Raw genomic sequence first — 9,002 nt, forward strand, 5'->3', positions numbered from 1 at the left:
ATAACACAAACATACTGACACTTAAAACGCAATAACTTCACTTCCATGAAATTCTCACTGCACAATCGATAATGATAGCAGATTCTAACGCACCAGTCGACATATAGATGGGTCCCACCAAGGGGTGCTAGATTCAAAAAGCTTTGGAACATACCTTGTAGAACATTCGGGCATAGCTCGGTGGATAATAACGGCTGAGCAAACACCGTTCCATGATTGCACTGGAAAAGAAGGTTTAAAGTAAATACAGGAAAAAATGTCTAGCACAAAGGTACTTTATTTAGCTACGTGCAATACTTTAAACATTTAGACGGATGGCTCCAAAATGGACGATGGGGTTGGTGCTGTAATATACTGTCCAGAGTTAGGTATTAGGCAACCTTTTAAGCTACCGAACTACTGCAGTATATTTGAAGCTAAGGCTTTTTGTATTGCGAAAGCCACGGAGCTGGCCTCTAACGCGCCTGCAGGCAAAGCCAGAGTCAGCATCTACGTAGACAGCCAAGCAGCAGTCGAGGCAGTAACCTCGAGTTTTGAGAAGCAGGGCAGCAGTGGAAAGTGTTGCCAGAAGTAAGAAGCTGCCAGGCCACAAAGATTTCGAGGGCGATGAAATAGTGGACGAGATTGCAAATAATAGTTTATGGTTAATATCCGAAAATGTGATGCATATTGAGACACCCATGCATCCATATAAAACGATCTTGACAGAAGCCTGGAAAAGAAATGAACTTGGGTGCAAAACTGCAAAAGTCATGTGCAAAACGGTGGATCGTTGGATTGGCACTCGATAGAAGAGACTGTAGGAACATGATGGGAATTCTAACTTGTCAATGTTTGGTGGAGACACAAGCCCACAACATGGGGTTGACAGATCGAGATTACTGCAGGAAATGCCTAGAAAAGGGCACCAGGTAAACAATAGAACATCTCTTGTTCACTTGTCTCGCATTGGCAAGACTTCGCTGTAAGTATTTGGGGTCCTCACAGTATGATAAACTGGATCGATAGTGAGGCCGCAAAGTCTGTTGAAATTCACGTTAAGCGCAGGCATTCTGAACGATGACTACTCCTCTTGTTCATAACAAGTGTTCTCCATCTGGTGTCGCGAAGGACCAAGCTGGCATATCCGTGGCTTATTGGCCTACTAGATTAACCTTACCTAACAGACTAACTACTTATAAGGCCCTACATGTGCACCCTCCAAACATTCAATTGTGGTAGCTACCACTGACTTTAAACTAAAAAAACCAAACGTAAAGCTATTGAGTAAACTTTGAGAATCAATAATTCTCTTAGTATTCGAACCCGAGAGAAAATCATAATTGTTCATCAAAATTTCACTCCTGGTAGTTTATAATGGGAGTATTCCAAAAGGGATATTCCTTAATATTAATTTCTAAAGAAGTTTTGAATTCTCTGTGGAATATCGCTCATACTAAATCACTCTCAAAAATTGTTTCACATGAAGAGTGAAGAGAGAAAAGTAGTGACTTCGTTCTTCATTATTTACATGGTTTCAAGACGTTACACCATAACAGAAGGAAACTTTACATGCTTAAGATAATTTCGTAGTAATTTTCACATTATTTAAAATGTGCGATTTCGTTTCTCTCCCACAACAACAATAACTTTTTTGTTACGTACTGCTATATTCAGTGCGGTTGCTCTAAGTGCTGAAGGATTGTGTGTGTGTGTGTGTGTGTGAGTATGTGGTGATCTGCACTCAAATTTTAGAACAATCAACTTCCATATAATTTGCGAAAATTTCGCATTGTAACAGAAAGCTGTCATACATTTAGATAATGATAGACGCAAAGAGTTTCAACTTTCACACACACATATTTACACCGAAGTGAACTTGCGAAATATAATATGAGAAAGTAAGTTGTGTTTCTTTGAGAAGTGGAAAATAGCTTTTAAAACTCTTGGAATAAAACTGCCTGCGTAAATTCACATTGAATTAACACGGAAAAAAATTAGTGACAGTCACAATTTTTCCTACTTGTTTACCAATTTCTCTTCTCTTTTTTAAAAATAGTTAAAAATGTATGATGCAAATCTTTGGGCTTGGCATTTGTCTGACCAAAATATTGTACATGTGTACAGAGGTAACTTAAGAAGTAATGAATATAATCCATTTTTACTCGCTCTCTATTAGTGCTTTGTCTTTGAGGAGTTTTCAAATCGAACCGAAATATTTGTAACGCATTACTGATGCTGAGATGTAGAAAGAAAAGTAGTAAGAAAAAGAAAGATACCACAGTTTCTGTAGTGTTATCTATGTCATTAGAGACTTTTTCCCCTTTATTGCCATTCAAGTAGATTTGACGAAACTCCCCCAAAGCACGCCAGTTTTTTCCATTGTTACATCTCAAAACATCAAAGAACGATATATATTACACAGGCTTGTCATATATGCTTTCACAAACTTTACAATGCATACAATAAGACAATTCCACAGAAAAAGAAGCTCATTAATAATGCGATGGAAAAATAAGCATGGAAAAAGCGCTAATGAGGCGAGATTCTCAAAAATTGATGGTTTTGTTTATAATAGAATAAGCAAATGAAGAAAGAGGCATAAAAACTCTTCCCATAGAAAGGAGAAAATTATGTAAATGGGCACGATATCCATTAGAAAATATAGATATCCTACCGTCGGTCAAATGATCTTCTGACAACGCGAAATAACTATTAAATAGCATGCGCTGCAAATACTACTTGGTATAAAGCAAAATAATTTCCAACGGCGATGACCTTCAGCTCCTTCAGCGAATTTTGTTCTATATTTTCGGTCGACTGGTTCCACGGCTGAAACAGTAATAAATCACGCGGGGCTAAGTCTGGTGAATATGCTGGTTGATCGATTGTATTCATTACGTTTTTCTCTTTAAATTCGGTCACAATGATGGCTCGATGCGATGGTGATTCCACAATAACGGCCCAAAAAAATGTAAGATACACCAAACCACGAATATTGAAACAAAACAAGGAGCACCTCCTCGGCAGTTAAGCGGCGTGTTTTTTTTTTTTTTTTTTTTTTTTTTTTTTTTTTTTTTTTTTTTTTTTTTTTTTTTTTTTTTTTTTTTGGTTTCGTCTTTTGCCTCTCCATTCCGATGACTGTATATTGTTTCTCATAAACTCATATCTTATCGGCAGTTAGAATGTTGTCCATAAATGTCTGACCGGAATTCGCACGACCAACGATATCCAAAACCTTGTCTGTGTGCTTTACTCTGAAGGCTTTTTCCGGCTTGCCTTGAAACTATTCCTCACATGAAATTTGGTTTTAAAAATTTGAGAAAAATTATTTGGTTTTTTATCTATTGTGAAAATTGCGATGCAAGACTGAAGTGTACTGACTTAACCAGTTGCTGTAAACAAATTAAATGGCAGATTGCGCTCATATTTGGCATAGTAATTAATGACAGTGCTGCCAACAAAGCGAAAGCAATTTTTTTTGTTTTTAATATCATTTACCCAAGGAATTAAATTACAATTTCCGGATAGTTTTTTTTCCAATATAAAGAGTTTAAAAGATGTCGTAGCAGTATACGAGTATAAGGGCTAGGGGTAGTATTCACTCGTTTTTGTCGGAACCGCCGATATACGATAACTGCCATATAGCATACAAACCAAACAATCGGAACCAATTACTTGTATGGAATTTTTTTCATTTGATGAGTTATCCTCACAAGACAACAGCACAAACAGCACAAACCTAATACTTCTTTCACTTCAGACCACAAAAGCATATATCTGCCACAAAATTTAATCAAATTCGTATGTGGAAAGTATTGTACCTTCGATGCAACTGAAGTTAACATTCTTTCTCTTTTCTGCTTAAGTTGCCGCTTATTTGGACAGATGAACATCCGAGACTCAATTTGTCTGCCCACTCAAATCATTGAGATATACGAACTCATAAGTTATGGGTAATACAAATGATGATTAGTGAGCAGGTCTATTCTAAACTGTGCAAACATTTATAATTTTACAAAAATTTGAACACACTTCAACTATGTGTCTAGTGGTTAATAGAAATTCCTTCATCCACTAGCCGGCCATAGCTGGCTTAAACAAAAACTTGCAAGGCCTTTTATATAGCAAGGCCAAGCATCTAAATTGAAGGCAATAAACTATTTATAACCGCTCACTTTTCGATTTATTTGCTAATCAAAATTTTCATTGGAAATCAAATCCTGCCAATATTACTATTACACCAAAACCATTGTAGAGCAATCTCTGCGAATAATGCCGAAGCAGTAATCCTGCACACACTCATAATTCAAATATACTTGCGTTAACAATCAGAATTTTAGGCATTTTCAAAAACCAACAGTCAAAATAGCAATCAAACAAATGCAATTACACACACTTGTGAGCATAACAAGGAAAGCTTTTCTGAGTGTGCAATTGTAAAGGGCGGCAACCTAACAGTAAACAGAAAGTTTTGCTTTTGATTGCAATTTAGCCTAAAAATTTTAAATTCCAATAATGAAAACGTGTGAGGATGCCGATGAGAGTGTGCGTTCCAGCGGCAACAAAGTCTCCCGCACACTTGCAATGGCACGGTTACATTTGCAAAGAAACCACTAACTGTACTACAGTGCATATATATGTTATATACCATATATAGTTTTATGTATACATAGTATATAGATGTAAGTTCATTTAGCAACACAAATACAAACACGCTTTAGCACACATTTCATTCAAGTTTATGGTATTTTTGGCACAATCTTATTGAAATTGTAAATTTTCGGCTGCAATCACTGTACTGAAGTTTTATGGCTGCCATTGTTGTTGTGGTGAATTGCAGATTGCAGCTGGCGCCTTGAAGTTTCGTAAACGAAAATGCTAATCAGAAATCTTCAGCATTTCTACAAGCACCAATGTATATACATATGTATATATAAGTATATACATATGGTCATAAGCAGATAACAGCGGTAAAAACAATGCGGGCGGAGTGTTGAGACTACCACTATGGCAAATGGACTAAATGAAGATGTGTGCACATGCACCTACATACAAGTTGCATAGCAGTAAGCGTTGTATATATGCACACGCTTGAGAAGCAAAGTTTGTTTTTGCAACTTAATGAATATTCCGAATGTCTTGAATAAATGCAATATTTACTTTCTATATTTTTTTCAAGTTGCGACTTTATGCATGCGCAACCACACATACACGCATGCTTTCGTGCATAAGTGTGTGTCATATTCATATAAGCTTATATATGTATCTATGTATTTGCGAAATGTGAAAGTTTGTGCGTAAATTCTGCTGCTGAATTACACAGTCAATTTTAAGCAATTCAAAATTTGTTCCTTTTAATTTAGAGGTTTAAGAATCCAGCTTTTAACAATAATAAATATAAAGTTTTAATTTGTGGCAATATTTTATTATTTGAAAAACTGGCAATTTATTTGCTACGTTTTTGGTTTATTTATTACGATGTGTCCAAATGAATGTCAGAAGTTTCACACTTCGAAAAAATTGAGATAAATAAAAGTTTATAAAATGGGTGGTATTTGAAAGACATAAAACATACACACATACACATCATTGTAGCACACGGAGAAAGCAGAATGTTAGTTTAATATGTCCAACCAAATCATAAATACCAACAGGACTGCATTTGTTGTGACTTTTAAATCACTTGCTCGGTTTTGAAGCTTACTCCGTCGTAATGTAGTGACCTTAACTCAAAGGCATCTGTACCCACATGTTGTTTTTGGTTGTGTTTGAACGAGAGCGTTTATAATGATAACTAATAGCATGAGCTCTGGAATATACATACCTGTATATATTGAACTCACAACTTGTCACAACGCATCGAAAAAAAAAAAAATTTTTTTTATTTCTTTCAAAATAAGTAAGGAAGGTCTAAGTTCGGACGCAATCGCACATTTTACAGTCTTGAAGCTTGCAAGAATTAAAGCCAGTGAAATACCTTAAGATGTAAAACGTCAAACAGAGGATGGGAAACAAAGATTTTCATGTATACATACACATACTCTATATAACTCATACGCGTATACTGGCCGACAAACTCGGCATAAGATTTGTTAGAAAAACGAAAGTAGTATATGAGAGCTGGGTTAGCATCGACCCGATAATATACATTAACTATTATTGTTAAGGTACCTAACATACAATCACCAATCAAATGCAGCAAAGTCATGTTCCTGGGCCTGGGTCATGTTTTCGCTCGAATTTACCCATTTTTGACACAAAGATACACTGTTATGTGTAAAACACGTTCTCTTATTTCCACTGAGATAACTCACATATTGCCCTATACGAGTACATGCGGTACCAAGTCACCAGGGAGTTAGAAAATATTTATTTTAAGTATATGGGGGCTCAGAAAAGTATTCAACTATATATCTCTATAGATACTGGGGTCCACATATTCAGTACCTAGGGTCTTGAACAGTTTTGATTGGATTTGAACAATTTTTGGTGAAATGGTGTTTTACTTTAAAGGAATTGTTACTGCAAAATTTTATTCCGTTATATTAATTAACATTCTTATAGAAGTTAATTAGTTCTGCAGCCTGAATTATTTTCACCAGAAATAAGTTAAAAAAGTCACACGAAAGCGAGGCAAGTTGTCAGGATCCTCGTTTGGTATCGAGCGGCTCGGAGTGATCCTTCCCTAGCCTGATGGAGCTTTTGGTGTTGCTCAACGTCAGTCTACACAGCCGTATTAGTTTTGCGGAGATACCAAATTCAGACATCGCGGCATAAAGGCAGCTCCTTTTCGTGCTGTCGAAAGTAGCTTTGATTTTCATCAACAGTGTAGATTAATTGAAATGACGGCAAATTTGAATATTGCGTTAATTTTGGGACACCTTCTATGTATTTTAGCTTTGATTGTGATTCCACTGCTATTCATTCCAAGTAAGTATTTTCAGTTAAAATAGAAATTTTATTTATAAGGAAGTAAAAGCGTGCATACGCGAAAACACCTGGAATAGACGTAAAGTTGTTGTAAATGGAAAAAAAATGTTAATTTCGGTTGCAACTTAGTTATAATACTATTCACAGGTGCATTTCTTCTTTTATAGAAGAGTATAAAGAGATATTAATTATACCCTAAACAGGGTATATTAAGTTTGCCCAGAAGGAAGCGTCGGAGACCCTATAAAGTATATATGTATATATAAATGATCAGTATGTTGAGCTGAGTCGATTTAGCCATGTCCGATGTCCGTCTGTCCATCTGCATATATGCGAACTAGTCCGTTAGGTTTTAAGATGTCGTTTTGAAATTTTGCAAACGTCATTTTCTCTTCTAGGGCCTGCAAATTTGTCGGAACTGGGGATATCGTACCACTATAACATATAGCTGCTATAGAAACTGAACGATCTGAATCAAGTTCCTATATTGAAAACTTTCACATTTAACAAGATATATTCACGAAATTCGGTATAGAATAGTTTCTAAAGCAACAATGTAATATCCGAAAAGATTGTTCAGATCAGATTACCATAGCATTTAGCTTCCATACAAACTGAACACATAGTTACTAACATAAATGCACATGTGGAGGGTATTAGCTTCGGCGCTAAAGTTCTCCGACATTGGTGATTCTGATAAATCAGCTGTGTTTGGGGAAGGCAAGGGGTTTTGCGAGCTTTCAAATAAATACCTCAAAAACTTAGGGATTAGTTTTCATACACACACAACATAATATCACACAACATCATATAATATGTATGCTTTATACGGTCTCCTAATCCTGCAAAATTAATAATTTCATTCCAGTAACCATAAAATATCGTTTATGAGAGTCAAAAACTATTGTAAGCTGTTTCTTTGAACATTTCTATTCAAGAAAGTGCCTGGATGTGTTGCATGTCCAGATTTCCGTCGCCATTCGTCGAATTTGATTCGATTTGTCAAATTCTTTCTTTCATTTCAACTCTCAAAAAATTTTAAAAGCTTTCATTTTATATTGTCGAAGTAGTTGTAGTATATTTGTTTAAATATGCGGTCTTAATGAGTTGACTATTTTGTTTCCTGTGCGAGAATATGTGGTATTCAACGGAGTTTCTACACAGTAATCATCCTCAAAGGATAAAATAACTCAATAAATTATACCGTGATAAAATCATTTTATTCTTTTATTCTCACGTCACATTTCAGTATGGCAATTCTATTAATTGACTGCGCGAATGCTATGCGGCTATTGTTGGTAGCATGCGGAAAATGCAGCTATTTAATTGCAGCAGAAGCGTCGCATGCCACTGGGCAATGAAATTACACAGAGCTGCATGACATACCCTACAGCGGCACGATATGAAGGTAAGATATTTATATTGAACCATCAAACGAGTACAGTCGTGTTATATTTATTTATTTATTAAGCGCTGGAATTATTTTGAAAGTAGAAATAATAATTATATTTGTTGCTTTAGCTTTCACTATTTTATTCCCTGCTCTATGGTATTTATTAGTAAATACAAGCCGACGAAACATTTTTAGAGTTGAATAAAATAATACTTCTTGAATAACTGTGTTTACTTTAAATTTTTTTTTATAGATATTTACTTTATATTTTGAAGATTTATTATTATATTATCGTTGCATGTTGAACATACATTTGGTATTTCGGTGTCGATTCAGGATAAGTAGGAGTTTAGCAGTATCCAGAATGAAGTTGCGCAAAGGTCACTCTCGATTATCGCGGCAACTCGTGCTCGTCGTCTGAAATGGGCAGTGGTTTGACTCCAAGTACGCCATTCGGTGTCGGTGAAACTGTTTATGGAGCCAGTGTGAGTGGCGGTCAGTGGTTGACTGAAGTTAGTTGCGTCCGTCTGTTCGACGTAAGGAAGACCTCTTGATGTTTCTAAGAGGCTGTTTCGCTTCAAGCAAGGCGACTGTAAGGATGGTTTCTATGAAAACATCCCAGCAAAAACTATAACTCTCACCATATAAATGTTCAATCGGAGACTTCAAGAGGCTTTATAGGCCGGAGTGCAATGTT

This window comes from Bactrocera latifrons, unplaced genomic scaffold (assembly GCF_001853355.1).
Source record: "Bactrocera latifrons isolate USDA-ARS-PBARC rearing strain unplaced genomic scaffold, ASM185335v1 scaffold_152, whole genome shotgun sequence".
Taxonomy (NCBI): domain Eukaryota; kingdom Metazoa; phylum Arthropoda; class Insecta; order Diptera; family Tephritidae; genus Bactrocera; species Bactrocera latifrons.